This window comes from Theropithecus gelada, chromosome 15, assembly GCF_003255815.1.
Source record: "Theropithecus gelada isolate Dixy chromosome 15, Tgel_1.0, whole genome shotgun sequence".
NCBI classification, from domain to species: Eukaryota; Metazoa; Chordata; class Mammalia; order Primates; family Cercopithecidae; genus Theropithecus; species Theropithecus gelada.
The window spans coordinates 107819389-107836906 of record NC_037683.1 but is presented as its reverse complement, the minus strand read 5'-3'; the positions used below and the strand labels follow the sequence as shown (position 1 = coordinate 107836906).

The 17518-nt window shown below is 39.9% G+C and overlaps 1 pseudogene; it reads right to left on the bottom strand.

Moving 5' to 3' along the window:
- The window catches only part of LOC112607778, a 75616-nt pseudogene that overhangs the window by 54616 nt on the left and 3482 nt on the right, over positions 1-17518 (bottom strand).

The following is a 17518-nucleotide window of genomic DNA, read 5'->3' as shown; positions in this document are numbered from 1 at the left end:
TTTTTTGAGACGGAGTCTTGCTCTGTCGCCCAGGCTGGAGTGCAGTGGCCGGATCTCAGCTCACTGCAAGCTCCGCCTCCCGGGTTTACGCCATTCTCTGCCTCAGCCTCCCGAGTAGCTGGGACTACAGGCGCCCGCCACCTCGCCCAGCTAGTTTTTTATGTATTTTTAGTAGAGACGGGGTTTCACCGTGTTCGCCAGGATGGTTTTGATCTCCTGACCTTGTGATCCGCCCGTCTCAGCCTCCCAAAGTGCTGGGATTACAGGCTTGAGCCACCGCGCCCGGCCTTGATGAATAATTTCATGTGGAAATTTGACTATGCCATGAGCTGCCCAGATATTTAATGAAACATTATCCCAGCTATGTCTGTGATGGTACTTTTGGATGAAATTAACATTTGAATCAGTAGACTGAGTAAAGTGGGCTTCTCTCCCTGGTAAGAGTAGCCCTCACTCAATCGGTTGAAGGCCTGAATAGAACGAAAATTACTCTGACCTTCTAATAAGTAAGAGAAAACTCTTGCCTGGCTGTTTGAGCTGGATCGTGAGTTTTTTCTTGTCTTCAGACTAAACTCAAACATTGGCTCTTCTTGGATTTTCAGCCTGCCAGTTTTCAGACTGGCACTTTCACCATTGACTCTCCTGGTTCTCAGGCCTTCAGACTCAGACGGGAACTATCCCATTGGCTCTCCTGGGTCTCCAGCTTGCCAACTGCAGAACTTGACTTCTCGGCCTCCAGAATTACATAAGCTAATTCCTTATAGTAAGTCTTTCTCTTTCTCTCTCTCCCTCTGTCTCTCCTACTGGTTCTGTTTCTCAGGATATTCCAGGCACTGCAATCACCTCTGGCTCAGAATTCCGACTTCTTCACTTCATGGATTATTCTTTCTCTGTGACTCAAACATCCTAACTCATAAATTTACAAGAATTATTTCCTCCCTTAACTTTCACAAAAAAAATCCACATATACATATATGTGGATACATATAATACATTAGTTTATTTTCAATTACCTTACTGAAGATATTGAGGTGAAATAAAAATTACTGTAAACATAAGTCTTATATTATTATTATTTTTTTTTTTGAGATGGAGCTTCACTCTTGTTGCCCAGGCTGGAATGCAATGGTGTGATCTCACCTCACTGCAACCTCTGCCTCCTCGGTTCAAGCTATTCTCCTGCCTCAGACTCCCATGTAGCTGGGATTACAGGCATGTGCCACCATGCCCGGCTAATTTTGTATTTTTAGTAGAGAGAGGGTTTCTCCATGTTGGTCAGGCTGGTCTCGAACTCCCAACCTCAGGTGATCCACCCGCCTCGGCCTCCCAAAGTGCTGGGATTACAGGCATGAACCACTGCGCCCAGGCCAAGCCTTATATTCTTTAAAAGTTAATTCCCCACTGCTTGGTCAACTAATTCCCTCTGAGCATTTCTAGCATGACCCTGGCTCTCCTTCCCGCATCTCCTACCTTCCCCTCCCTTCTCTCCTGTCTTTCCTCTTCTCAGGAGAAAAACTGAATTGGATCTTTTTCTCACACAAGATAGTTTTGGTGCCCCCTTTGCTGCTTTAACTCTTGCCATTGGTCATAACTTTGAACTTTCAATTTTATCCCAAAGAACTCATCAAGCTAGTAGTTCAACATTAGGAATTCTTCTCTAATAGGAATTCTAGTGCCAGCTATTGAAGTTATAAACATCTCAATCTCTGTCACAATCAAAGTAACTGCCATTGACTGAGAACTCATGCTGCAATCACTGTTATGATGTGCTTCACTGACATTCTCTCTTGTTCTTACAGAAACACCACATAGTCATGCTTTTTCTAACTGTGGCAGATGCTGCTGTGTTTCTAATCAATATCCATTTTCCTCTTCTTTTAAATTAAAGGGTTCCGCTCCATTCAGTCGCACTTTACTAGGCCTCTGCATCCTCCCAATACTATTAGTGTTGGTAGCTAAGGGCTCACAAGTGTCCTGTTCTCCTGAGCACTTCTCCAGACTGAAGGGAGCTGCCTCACCTGGACAGCCTGTAGCCAGTGTCTGACTGACACATGGTATAAAGGGCTATTCCTCTAGCCTCAACATCAGCCCAACTCCGTAATGCAATCTATGCTCCAAAACTCCAGGTGTGAGGCTGAGCCAGTCTTGTGTTGAGATTATCCTGGCTTAGGTAGATCTCACCCTTGTCTCACCCTGCTTACTATTCCCCTCTCATAAGGTTATTCTCTCAAGAAAAGTTGCTCAATAATTGCTATTGCAGGCTCTGACAATACTAGCAGCATTGCAGAAAAAACAATGAAGGCCATTAACAGAAGGAAACCAATTAGGGTATCACTGGAGCCTGGGTAAGTGGCGACCTAACAAGAACCCACTCCAAAATGGTAGCAGTGGACACAGACAGGACTCGAATTAACCAGTTCATTTATTTTCCATAATCATGTTTTATTTTCTTTGAAGCAATGATCACTCTCTGCTATTACAGCATTTTGTGTCTTTTAAAGGTTATTTGTTTTTTGTTTTTGAGATGGAGTCTCACTCTGTCACCCAGGCTAGAGTGCAGTGGCATGATCTCCACTCACTGCAACCTCTGCTTCCCAGATTCAAGTGATTTTCCTGCCTCAGCCTCCCGAGTAACTGGGATTACAGGCACGTGCCACCACGCCCAGCTGATTTTTTTTTAGGGGCGGATATTTCTAGTAAAGACAGGGTTTCACCATTTTGCCCAGGCTGGTCTCGAACTCCTGACCTCAAGCAATCCACCCACCTCTGCCTCCCAAAGTGTTGGGATTACATGTGTAGGCCACCACACCTGGCCTCCTTTGAAGTATTTTTAAATATTTACCTTTTTAAAACTTTTCATCTTCCTTTACAGAGATACAAGAACGAGGGCCTTTCTTAGGTCCTACCATATACCTGAGCCCCTAAAACAGTGCAGGCAGACAATTCATGCTAAATACATATTTGTAAATAAGTAAATGAAAAATGAATGGAAGAAGAGTGATTGAGATTCGCTTGAGGCCTATGTGGCACTGAGGGAGCTGATTAGGTTATAAGTTGGAAGAGATCTAGAAATATCAGAAGACCTCCGGAGAGTGGTCTGTTTGGTATAATAAATTATATACCGGGAACTCAGGGGAGATACTGTAGGGCCTGAGACGGTATTTGGGTGACTAAGCCCTTCACTTTAAAAGGTCAGTGTAGTACTTTATGTAAAACCTTGAAACTTACCATATTTCTTCTTGGCATTTTGGGTGATGCTTAAGAATGCTAAAGAATGAAAGACTCTTTGTGTTACCTGTACTGTGTGTGTATTAGAATTGTAACCTATTTCAGCTTTCGTCTTGTCACCAGCAAGCTTTTCTAGAAGTAGAAACCACTTTTTCAGAAGGTGAAGTAATGCTGCTTTGTTGAATGGGTGATTACTTGCTGTGAATACTTACTGATCATCCGGCTTGGAGACATGCGTATGTGTGTATAATGAACTAGGCTACTACTACCTGTTAATTGTACTTTATAATGGCAGTTTATCTCCTCTGTGCACCTGCTGAGTCCTGGTTCATATCACAGAGAAAAGGTCGTTACTGTGGCTTGACTGACAGAGCTCATTTATTAAAGCTCTAAGGGGTTGTATTATTAACTTTGTCTCATGTCTTTCTATATTATCTAATATTCTCCATTCAGATGTACATAAAAAATGTCCTTCTTTTAAATGTATAACTGATGTACATATATGCTGTTATGGTTACTGTTAAATAACTTTAGTTATTTAAAGTTAGTGAAGTTACAGTTATTGCTACTGTTATGCTGTTAAAGTTATTGATGGTTAAATCAGTAACTTTTAGGCAACAAATTGGTTGATCACTTATTGTTGATTTTAGGCAGTTGCCAAGCAATATTAATGTCCTAACATTAAGATTAATGGAGTGCATCATTCATTGACTTGATCATTCCCCTCCCATTTCTATTGCCCCTTCCCTTGGGGTGCTGGCAATGGGTTCATATGTGTGCAATCGAAACTTTTCCATGGCAGATGCTGACGAGCAAGTTCTGAAGTGAAGAGCCATGTGTTTAGTCAGGCATTTGCAAAGGCTCAAGTAAATGAGAATTTTTATGGAAAGTTGATAAGACATTTCAATACTTTCATATTCATTTCAGAAAAGTATAGTATGAGAAGAAGAGCTTCGACAAATACTGTGTCTAAAAAGCTAAAAACATCCTGATCTTAGCAACTGAGTGGCTAACAAATAAACTAAAGAAAGTCACACAAAGCTCAGTAAAAGCAGTCAAAATAAACTGCCATAGAATTCACATCATGATGAGGTCTTGTTTAGTCATATTATATTCCCTTTAATTGCATTTGTAATGTTGATTTAAATGGGAGAATACTGCATTCCTTTGCATTTTCCTCTCTTTGAAGGTTTGAGAGAAGAAACAGAAGAAGCTGTAGAAAATCAACTCTGCTTCCTTTAGTAATTTTGAATATAAGCTCACCGTACTCTGGAGTGCAAATAAACACAATGTTTTAGTTGATTGTATCTACCAATGCCATCTACTCCCCATTCTTGCTTTAATTGATGGCTCATTTTAAGAAAACGCTATGACTTTTTTGTAGAAAATGTACTTTAAGACCCCAAAAGCATGTAATTCCTCAGAACAACTTATCAGGATGTCATATAATGAATAAAAAAGATGTTCAAAATCAGTTTTTTCATGAACTTATCTGCTTTCTTGGTATTTTATACTGTAATACCCTTTACTATATATGATCGTTGAATAGATAAGTCAGCTTTCAATGCTCACAGTTTTAAACATAAGAGTATTTTTTTTTAAACTTTGAGTATTGTATAGATTAGGGACAGTGACTTTCACTGAATGAAACTATACTTACTTCTGGTATAAAGAGAATATATACTCATCTATACATACTCCACTTTGCACCAAAGCTGAAGGACTCTGAAAGCACACCGCTCTGGGTTTTAGCTCCAGGGCATCCCATGGGTGGGTCACTGAGCAAAAGCATTATAGTACATCCTGTTCCACAAGGAATGAGGACAAAGCCCAGGCTTTTCTGGAAAGTTCCTCCATGTATCAAGATACCGCATTCTTCGCACATTCTACAGTTACTCTAAAACTGCAAGCCAGGAAATGGAGAAGGGGAGAAGAAAGCTGGGTCCGCTGAGGCCATCTGGGGGCCAGTCCTCCTCCAGAGGCCATTAAATTGGTCCAGGAAAGAGAAAAATATGGCTTTGATCAGGGTGGTGACGATGGAGTTCTTAATCAGTGGTAGGGTTTTTGGTAGCTTTTGTAAGTGTGATAGAACCAAAAAGATTTCTTTCCAGACTGGATGTAGAGTATGAGAGAAGAGTGGTGATCCCAAAGTCATAGCTTGGGCACCAGTTGGAATTGCCATCAACGGAGATTAAGGAAGAATGATTTGTCCCTTAATTGCATAGTTGTCGCAATAGATGAGTTTACTAGGAAATAAAACGTGTTTGCAAAGGACTGGTCTATTTCCTTAAGAAAATAGAAACTAAAATATTAGTGCTCATTTTATGCCCGTCTTTGTCAAAACACTAGAACATTAAACAACATCTAGGGTAATACAAACCAAAAACATAATAAGCATGCAATGCCCATATCATCCACCCCAGTAAAATAATTCGTGTATTCAGCTTGTATCCAAATTATTTATTATTATTCTGCCAAAGTGTTTCACACAGGTTGCCATTTTAAATTTAGTTTTTGATGACATGTCTGTTGAAACGCTCCTTTGGAGAAATGACTGTACTTTCTCCTAATTCCTTGACTAAATTTTTATAAAATCATTTGATATAGAAATGTGTTCACTATTATCCATTAGTGTTTATTAAGCAATGAAAGAAATGAAGGCATAAGGATTAAACGTCTGCCCAAATTTCTGAGCAGCCACTTTCTCATTAGAGCTCTTGTATTTGGGGATGCTAATGGGGAAATACCGTGAGGATTTACAAGAACAAATAGTACATCCTCCTCTCTTAGAAGGTGGAGCCAAGAAGATAATTCACAACTTTGAAATTCCTTTGCATGACATTGTTCTTACCAGGTATCAGAATTTTTTATTTTTATATTTTATTTTATTTTTATTTTTATTTTGAGACGGAGTTTCGCTCGGCTCCACCTCCCGGGTTCCCGCCATTCTCCTGCCTCAGCCTCCCGAGTAGCTGGGACTACAGGCGCCCGCCACCACGGCTGGCTAATTTTTTTTGTATTTTTAGTAGAAACAGGGTTTCCCCATGTTAGCCAGGATGGTCTCGATCTCCTGACCTTGTGATCCGCCCACCTCGGCCTCCCAAAGTGCTGGGATTACAGGCGTGAGCCACCGTGCCCAGCCCAGAATTTTTTTTTTAATGGTGAATCTTAAATGGTGACTTTAGATAATAACCTAAAATAATTTTGTAGAAATGCAAAATTTGCAAAATAATTTTTGATCATAAAAGGAGGATAGGTGAAACCTTATCCCAGGTGGTATCTGACCTGCTCTTACATCTCTGAATTTTCACACTAGAGTGCAATTATGTGGCATATCCACTCTGATTTTTGCAAGTTTAAGAAGTTATTTTAGACACATTGTAATGTTTCTTTAAGCATATTTCACTCCCATACAAGGGGTAACAACATTCCATATTAAACTTAGTAATATATTACAATTAAAGTGTCTAATTCTCAGATCCTTTGTAACACATGGGCTACAATAAATCACATACAAAAAATGTCTTAAATTATCAGAATCTATTATGTAAAAAGTGACTAAGAGAATCATGCTAGTTTTCAATTTATTGCCTCTGGTCTCCAAATGCAGTCTTCAATACATGTTCTGTACTAATGGACAGGCATCTTTAAGCATTTCTGCTTTCTAGTAAGGATATCAGGAAGCAGAAAGAAGGGCTGTTCTGCTCTTTCCAGCTGCTGCATGGTGGGCCAGCAGTGTGAGTGAGAACATCTGGTGTTGTTCTGCCCCAGTGACATGTTCAAAATACACCACCCCTCAGTCCTAGCCTGTCCTTGTGACCACCTTCATGCAGCCCTCTTGAGAGAGACGCTATGTGGTCCAGGTCTCTTGCCCACACTGTCACCCTGATTCCCTCTGCCTGCTTGTCCCTACCTCCAGACTTGTCTTGTGAGGTCCCCCGGATGCAGCGACCCTCCTGTCAGGGTTACCATGTGCTCTAAGCTTTGTGCTGCACTGGCATTGCAGGGAAGTTTACATTTTTCCCCTGAAGTTTTGATAATGTAAGCCTATGAAACAAACTGATAATAGGCAGATTAACAGAAGAAAAGGCATACAAATTTGTTAACATGCATATGGGCATGGGTGTCATATACAAAGTATTAATAAACTCAAAGCGAGGGTCAGATGGTTGAAGATTTTATGCCATCTTGAGGCTACAGAAAGAATGGCAGCTCAGAGCATGGCCAAAACCAGGTTCTGGTGGTGAATCAAGTTATGGTGGTGGGACACGTTATGGGAGGGAGAGAAGAGGAGGCCTGGCAGCAAAGCTGGTCTTGTTATGTAGGTGAAAAATCACAGGTAGTAGCCGTCAAAGAAAAGAGATGGTAAGTGTTTCTTTCAGAAGTTTAAAGGTGTCAGACTAGACCCAGACAAGGAAGTGCCCCAGAAGAAAGCCTGGCTGTATCAAGGCAGATTCTCTACAGATGCAAACCTCCCACCTGAGGAAAGACAGCTTTTCAGGGCCACTTCTATTTGCAGGCCCTCTGAACAGCAATCTCAGACGATGTCAAAGAAGGATATTTGGGGGTGAAATATTTTTATTTTCTTCACAGGCATACATTTTGCATGGCAGAATCATAATACAAGTATAATTAAATAAAACTAAAGTACAAGTATAATGAAAGCAGATACCTAGTCCTGTAACAGATATATTCCACAAAAATGTAATAATTAACACCAGGGGCAGTTATATTGCAAGCTCTTGCTTCTCAGCTTATCTGCTGTTGTAGCAGTCTAGGCCAAATCAGGAGATAAAAACCATAGAGTGATTTCAACAGAAATTTAATATAAAGAATTACACCATGAGAAAAGATTAACTATAGGACATAAGTGAACTCTGTAAGTTAATCCATAGCTGAGGGAAGATACTCAAGGAAGAACGAACTTGGAAAGAGAAGCCCTTCCCCAAATCTGTGGTTAAGACTTGATTGCAGAAGGTGTGTTATCCTACTGAATTACAGAGAAGTCTGTTTACCTGGGTCAAAGCGGGCCTGCAGTCACAGGTGAAGCTGAGCTATGGACTGAATTGCAGCCCTTCCCAAGTCATATGTTAAATCCCTAGCCTCCAGTTTGGCTACATTTGGAGATACAGTCAAATTGTAGGTTAGGGATTTAACATATGACTTGGGATGGGCTGCAATTCAGTCCATAGCTCAGCTTCACCTGTGACTGTGGACCAGGCTAAGCCAAGCTATGGACTGAATTGCTATGAACTGAATTCATTTAGACTACATTTGGAAGAAATTAAACTGATATTAGGTAATTAAAGTTACATGCTATCAGATTAGGTTGGGCCCCCAATCTGATAGGATTGTTGGCCTTTTATGAAGCCTATAAAACAAACTGATAATAGGCAGATTTTTGAAAAGGTATACACATTTATTAATGTGCATATGGACTTGGGAGTCATATGCAAAGCATGAGGCTCAAAGCCGGGGTCAGATGGTTGAAGTTCTCTCTGTCTCTCTCTTTTTCTCTCTCCATACACACAGTTAAAGAAGGCCATGTGAGAACATAGCTAGAAGGTGACCATCTACAAGCCAGGAAGAGATCCCTCACCAGAAACCAACCGGCCAACAACATAAGTTTGGACTTCCCAGACTGCTGAACTGTGAGAAAACAAATTTCTGTGGTTTAGGCCACCTAGTCTATGGTACTTTGTTATGGCAGTTCAAGGAAACAGATATAAGCAGGAAATAACCCTGTAGAATGCAGATGGGATGCAGGCGAGCAATAGCGGGTAGCTGGATGCCTGGTATACAAAAGGAGTAAAGGTATACCCCAAAATATAGTTCTTTGATGTATCTTGAGGTGGCTATTCAGAGGGCCAGCAGACAGGAATAGTGTGGAAAACCTGACTTTCGTGGAGGAGATTTGCATCTGTGGAGAAAATCTATATAAGTGAAATAAACAGCCAGGCTTTCTCTGAGATTCCCCTCCCACAACATGGTATACAAGCTTCTGAACCCCATTAAGGTATTGACAATCACTCTGTGATTCTCTTTGTGCACATTAATAAATTTGCACGCCATTTCTCCTGTTAATCTACCTTTTTTGAGTTGATTTTTCAGCAAACCTTCCGAGGGCAAAGGAGAAGCTTTTCATTGGCCTCTACACCTGGTTTCCACTTGATTAATTGGTCTCCTGGAACTGTCCAGCTGTTCAGAATGATTTATGCATATATATGGCACAGATCACTTCACTGTGTCCAGTAGTAACCTGAGCATTGCAGTCTCTTGCCCATTCAAGATGAGACTCTAATAAAGCATGAACATTGTCTAAGCCACCTAAAACTTTCATAGAGAAGATAGTCATTGCTTTCACATATTGGTTCACAGAAAAAAAGAATGGGACCATTACGTATAATTAACCTTACCATTATTATCTGAGAAGACTTTTTCTATATATATATAGAGAGAAAGATATATATAGGAAAAGATATATATATATAAAGATATATACGGATATGTGTATATATATATACACATATATATATATATATATTTTTTTTTTTTTTTGAGATGGAGTCTCGCTCTGTCACCTAGGCTGGAGTGCAATGGCGCAATCTCAGATCACTGCAAGCTCCGCCTCCCAGGTTCACGCCATTCTCCTGCCTCAGCCTCCCGAGTAGCTGGGACTACAGGCGCCCACCACCATGCCTGGCTAATTTTGTTTTGTGTTTTCAGTAGAGATGGGGTTTCACCATGTTAGCCAGGATGGTCTTGATGTCCTGACCTCGTGATGCCCCCGCCTTGGCCTCCCAAAGTGCTGGGATTACAGGCATGAGCCACCGTGGCTGGCCGTCTTTTTCTGTATTTTAAAGTAAATGTCAATTTAGATAGTGAGAACTGTAAACTACATTATATTGAAATGAAAATGCTGACCATGTGCTAATAAATTCATGTTAAGGAAATATATGTATTTGCTGAGAAAGTCTACCATTTTATGGCATCATGAGCAATTAAATATTTTCAATTATTTTTCTTTATATATATATACTATTTGCGTTTTTTGGTGTGCTTATAATATTTTCTTTATATACAACCCCCAAAATAAAAATGATTTGGAAAGGCATGAAGAAGAAACTACCTACCACCAAGAAACTACCACCAAGATATCAAAGATAAACAGAACCAATATTTTGTGAGCAGTCTTCCATATATTTACATGTCCATACACATGGACTTAGGAATAAATAAATTGTCGTTAGTGGAATCACACTGAATCCTTGCTAGATCATGCTAGGCCATGAGTGCAGGACTTACGTATTGAGAAATAAAGAGAATCCTAAACCGCCCACTTGACTGAACAGACTTTCTCTTGGTCGAACGGACCAGAGGTTTTTAAGGTTTCTCTAGAGAATGGCTAACACCATTAGGCTTTCTTCCCTAAGGGCGAAGGCAGAAACCAGCTCTTTCAAAAGTCTTGCCCACTGATTTCAACCAACTGCCTGACACTTCTCCTCCCTCTTGCAGCTTTAACGCAGAAACTGACCAGTATTCCTTCCCGATACGAGACCACCCACCACGGCGTAGCTCTGGCCAGTCTACAGAGGCTGCGTCTTCGTATCCTCCACTTCATCTTTCGATGTACAAGGCCTAACTGAAATACATTTACATGCTATGTCTCCACCCCAAAGTGAACGTGGGACACATGTTACATACATGTTAGCCTTTCTCATTCCTTACTCCCTGGAAACACTTCATTTCTGCTCACTTCAGAGGTTCTGTGTCCTGCCTGCGGGTTGTGGTAACCTCCTTTAGAATTACAGCCCTCCTCCCAAATGTATAAGCCATGATTCTCCAAGTGGACAGTATGATGTAGGGACTTCCATAACCATGCGCATGGCGGGTTCACAGTATACATTTCTGGAATCACTGAGTAAATGCTATCAACAAATTATACTTTTTTCAGATTAATATTATGTCACGGAGACTTCCCGATTCATCAAGGTGGCTGGCCAAGATAACTTAAAAACACCACCCAACTTTTGTAATTAGAAACACCTCGGGACACTAGATAATACATAACAATTCTTTCCATTCTCTGTATTTAGAGTTTGGGGTGTTGATAGCCTTGCAGATATCAGAGATAAAGCCTTTAACCTGTGTGATATAACGAATGGAACTAGAGATGCCTGCACCCAGCCAGCACATAGAAAATGGGGCACATTCAAACAGTAGACTGATTTTTTTTAAAGAGAGAAAGGATAGGGAACTTTGCTATTCTCTAGGTGAAAACAGAAATTTCTCCTTAGAAATAAAGCACTATACTTATTCCTTGCAGGTATTTAGAGACTAAAGATCCATAATCAGCTTTGTAAGTACTTAAAATGCTTAAAATAATACATTATTATAAAGTATGAAGTAATAATAAATTCACCTTTATGCATATAAAAAGCCTCAATACATATGATGTAAAAGTTGACAAAATCATGATAAATGAACAGATATTCCAGAGAGACAGTTTAAAATACCTCTGTCACTGTGGGGAGGGGACAATCAAAGTTATTTAACAGATGTAGAGTTTTTGTTTCACAAGATGAAAAGTTGTGGAGACTGGTTGTATTCTGAATGTGAATACACTTAACACTACTGAGTTGTATTTAAAAATGGTTAAAATTGTAATTTTATGTTGTATTTTGCCACAATCAAATAGTACTTCCCTCAGATACTGGTTGAGCAATAAACAAACAAACAAAAATCTCAAAATAAGGATATTGGAAAGCACTATTTATGAAAATTTTATGAAAAGGATATTAACAGACCCTAATACTTAAAAATGACAAAATATATGTTTATTTCAAGTTGATATGAAACACTTATTAAAATTGCCATGTACTAGGCCACAGCAAGTATCAACAGATAATAATAATCGGGCCAGGCGCTGTGGCTCACGTCTGTAATACCAGAACTTTGGGAGGCTGAGGTGGGCAGATCACGAGGTCAGGAGATCGAGACCACCCTGGCAAACATGGTGAAACCCTGTCTCTACTAAAAATACAAAAATTAACTGGATGTGGTGGTGCATGTCTGTAATCCCAGCTACTCAGGAGGCTGAGGCAGGAGAATTGCTTGAACCCGGGAGACGGAGGTTGCAGTTAGCTGAGATGGCACCATTGCACTCCAGCCTGGCAATAGAGTAAGATTCCGTCTCAGAACAAAAAAAAAAAAAAAAAGAGTAATAATAATAATATGATAATGATCATATTCTTAGACCACAATTTGACAACATAGATTTTGTTAACCAGAAGATCACAATATACTATACTTTGCGAAATTTAAAAATACATTTGAAATAAGAAAATAAAGTATGCTTAGAACAGAATGACAATGAAAAAACTACATATCAAAGCTTGAGGGTGCAACTAAAGCATTCCTCAGAAAGTGATTTGTATTTGTAAATATATTTATTAGTAAAGAGAAAGCCTAAAAAAAATCAATGGGGTAGGTAACTCCATCAGAAGGGAGACTCCTTACATAAGACTCCTTACATGACTACAGAGTTATATAAATAAGACAAACAGCTCAAAATATAGAAATGGCCAAATTACAAGGGAACCCAGTGCATGAGATCTTTTGCTTCAGGTCCATTGGGAAAGAATGGGCAACTCTAAGTATGAATTGTACTGGGAAGTTAGTTACAGATGAGAAAAAAATATAAAATTGGACCCCTACCTGACACTTGACACACACAAAAATGCAAGTTCTAATGAATTCAAATAAAAAATAAAAAAACTTTAAAATTCAGAAAATATGAATAGTTTATACCTTCCAGTGGACAAGGATTTCATACCCAAAACAGAAAACAGTAAACTATGAAACATTGGTTCATTTGCAACAATAATATTAAAATTTTAGTTTATCAAAAGACTTTATGAAAAGTAGATAGAAGCCATTAGTGGAAATAAGATATTTGCAACACCTATGACAAAGGAGTAGCGTTTATGGAATATGAAGAATTTATACAAATCAGAAGAGAAAAGAATACAAAACTGGACAAAGGAAACATGTAACCTGGCATTTCATAAACAAAGAAAATTACATTACTCATAAACTTAACAAAGATGCTCCACCTCCACATGCAGAAGTCAAGAACAACTGAAGTTCAGCAGAACATCTTGAAGTCAAGATTTTTGTTATATGCATGTGTGTGAGGGTGTGTGTGTATTTTTTTATGTTCTGACTCTGCATATTTTATTTTATATGTTATGGACATTTCCCTATGTCATGAAGTTAAGAAAAAGCATCAACGACTCATTTGGCATATATTTAGTGAGCTGTTTCCATGTGCAGTTTTCTAATTACTGGAGCTACATGAATGAATGAAGTAAAAACAAAAATCTCTGCCTTCATGAAGATTTTATTCTGGGAAAGGCAGGCAATAAACAAGAAAAATATAATATATTAGACAGTGATGAGTGTTAAACAAAATGAAACAGGAGGCTAAAAGGCACTGATCGGGAGAGTGAAAACTTCAAAGTTCAATATGTGAGTAAAGTTCTAACTGAACCAATCAGCCATACATAGGAATATTGTATAATTCAATCATCCCTCCATGATTCAATATTTAGGTATTTCTATACTTTGACATTGTAATAAAACAAAGTGAAAACACTGTCACATGTCTTTGGCAGTGTCTCCAACTATTACCTTAGAAAGGTTGCTTTTTTTTTTATCATTTATTTTTAAAAAAATTTTTTTTGAGACAGAGTCTCACTCTTGTCGACTCGTCTGGAATGCAGTGGAATGATCTAAAGGAAGTTCCCAATGACAATAAGACAGTTCACTCAAACGTTACCTCTAGGGGCAGACAGTAATTCCTGCTGCAAATATCTTTTAAAATCTTAAAGTGATTGTTAAAAAGCCGGTAATGGTTAATACAGTAACAGAGATGTAAGGGGAAAGAAACATATCAGTGAGAAGAGATGTTTTCCTATAAACCATATAGACAAACAGAATCAAATGTTCTGTTACATTAGACATCACAGCCACTCATGTAATCTCAATGTATGGTTCTATATGGAAAGAACAGCTGATTTTGGAAAACACATCCCCACAAAAAGCTGTCTAAAGCAGTAGAAAGGAAATCTTTGAGCCACCAAGTTATAAAACTGAAGAGCTCTCCAAAAAGCCTCATGACACATGATACTGTGTCTGGTCCTAAGTGCAGCCGCTTGTCACCTAAAAGCCAGAGTCAAGAGACACGGATGGGTGGAAGGAAAAAAATGGATTTAATCAAGGTGTGAGAGGGGCAGGAAGGAAGATAAAGCGAGTAGATGACTAAAGTATATTTTTAAAACTTAGATCCTTAGTTAAAATACCCTTGAGGGTGTGGGGGAATAAGGCTGGAGGGATGACCAGCTTCAAAGGAGGCTGCTCACAGGGTTTCCTACGTGAGCGCTACAATCTGCAGTTATGTAACTTGGAGGATTAAGTGGGCTGGAAACACAAGGATTTACTGAATGTCTGTTTTAGTGTTTTAGGAGTGGTTGAACACAGCCCTACATGTCCATTTCTGTATAAAGGACAAACATGTTCATTTTCCATAGAGGATAAAACAGACAGTCAGTCTCTGGACTGGAGACCACTAAGACCAATTGAGGAAAGGGTACAATACTGAAAACAAAGTACATACTGAAAATTGAGATTCCAAGCTTTTTCTCATTGTCCAGCTTTTAGAACGCTGGCAATAGGGCTTCCTTCCTCCAAAAAGGGAAATAAATAAGTCAATAAATATTCATCTGTGGGGATTAGACCAGCTCAATAAAGATAAGCGATAAAAATCCTGACTTTGGCCGGTGCGGTGGCTCACGCTTGTAATCCCAGCACTTTGGGAGGCCAAGGCGGGCGGATCAGGAAGTCAAGAGATCAAGACCATCCTGGCCAACATGGTGAAAATTGTCTCTACTAAAAACATAAAAATTAGCTGGGCATGGTTGTGCTTGCTTGTAGTCCCAGCTACTAGGGAGGCGGAGGCAGGAGAATCGCTTGAACTCGGGAGGCGGAGATTGCAGTGAGCCGAGATTGAGTCACTGCACTCCAGCCTGGCGACCGAGCTAGACTTCGTCTCAAAAAAACAAAAAATAAAAAAAACCAAAAATCCTGACATTAGGCATTTCCCCCAAAAATAGATCTAACAGCAAAATAATGGTCCTAGTGGTGGGTTTCTAACACTAAATAACTAGAGGGATTTCAGGGTAAGCATGTGGGGCTTTGACTAGTAAGTAAAGACATTCTATTTAAATCCTGGATTTAAATCACAATGTGAGTTCTGGAGAGCTCTGAGCAGTGGAGAGATGGAAGGGGCTTCATGGGAGATTCATTCAGCCAGGAAAGAGGACTTTAGAAGGTTGAGCCTCAAAGCAGGGAAATCACTGGGGAGGTGGGGCCGGGGGGCAGGAAGGGGAGGTTGGCAGGGAGGGGAGGTAGGCATTCAGTCTACAGGGCTCCTGGGTTTTTCTGAACCTACAGACTTCCTAAAATATTTAGTGTTCCTGGGATTAATGTCTATTACCTGTTTTCTGAATGGCATGCTTTGTAGTTCTTATAGGAAAGTTCTTGTTCATTGTAAGACAATTGTGAACTTCTTGAAACTCCAAAGAAACGTGAATGTTGCAAAGTAAGTTCACGGCTGAAGATACTCTTCCATTTTCAACAACCTTGTTACCAAACTCGGCAAAGAGAAGACTCTTAGTGAACGCTCCAAAGGGAACCTGAATCAGGAGAAGCTCAGGCTCTCCCAGGAGCTCCCCTAAAGGGTTTATGTAAGTCTCAGAGGAGCTTCCACAAAATGGAGTTCTTCTAGAAACAATCATTGAATAGTTGTTTTCACTTAAAATACCAATTTCCTAACAGTAAGAGAAAAAATAAAACACATTTAAATTTTATAGAGTTTATTTGAACATTTGGAGATTCTTTTTTTCTTTTCTTTCTTTCTCCTGTTTTGGAGACAGAGTTTCCCTCTTGTTGTCCAGGCTGGAGTGCAATGGCTCCAGCTCCGCTAACTGCAACCTCAGGCCTGCAGACCCAGTGCAGGATCCACCAGGTGAAGCTAGCTGGGCTCCTGAGTCTAGTGGGGACTTGGAGAATATTTATGTCTAGTTAAGGGATTGTAAATACACCAATCAGCACCCTGTGTCTAGCTCAAGGATTGTAAATACACCAATCAACACTCTGTCAAAATGGACTAATCAGCTCTCTGTAAAATAGACCAATCAGCTCTCTGTAAAGTGGACCAATCAGCAGGATGTGGGTGGGGCCAGATAAGAGAATAAAAGCAGACTGCCTGAGCTAGCCAGCGGCAACCTGCTCAGGTGCCCAAAGTGTGGGAGCTTTGTTCTTTTTGTTCTTTTGCTGTTTACAATAAATCATCTTGCTGCCTACTGTTTGGGTCCACACTGCTTTTAAAAGCTGTAACACCCTCTGCAAAGGTGTGCAGTTTCACTCTTGAAGCCAGGGAGACCACAAACACGGGAGGAGAGGAGACCGAACAATTCCACACGTTAAAGAGCTGTAACACTCACTGCGAAAATCTACGCTTCAGTCTTGTCGAGGAGACCATGAACCTGCCAGAAGGGAGAAGCTCCAGACACATCTGAACGTCTGCAGGAACAAACTCCAGACATACTGTCTTTAAGAAGTGTAACACTGTGAGGGTCCATGGCTTCATTCTTGAAGTCAGCAAGACCAAGAACCCACCAATTCTGGACACACTTTGACATACATGACTGGCAGAAGAGAGAACAAGAGTGAGGAGGAGGAGGAAAAAGTGTAGACAGCAAAAGAGGAGAGAAAGAAGCAGGAAGGGGGAAAGGGAGTAGGGGAAGAGGAAGAAAGAGGAGGAGGAGAATCAAAAAGTAGAACTGATCTAATTTGTAAGTAAAAATCACTTTCAACTCTTCTGAGGAAAATGGAACACTGCTCTAAATTCCAAAGCACAGCCACCACAGGCACAAATAAATATGTAGTTTCTTTTTTACCATGTGTAGAAATGCAGGAGGCATGGCAGTTATTACTTGCCGCAGAGGGAGCTTACATAGAAAAGTAAACATTCTAGATCAGAGGGAACAGGAGTTAGCATCCGATGAGATAACGTAAGATGCAATATTCAGTGCTTTGTCAGAGGAAGAGATGAGATAACTGAAAGATGCACTAAATGAAGATAGTAAGAAAACCTCGCACTACAGGAAGTTTTATTCACCTACCTGGGTTCTTCCTCAAAGGTTAGTGGACTTCCTTTCAGATTCGT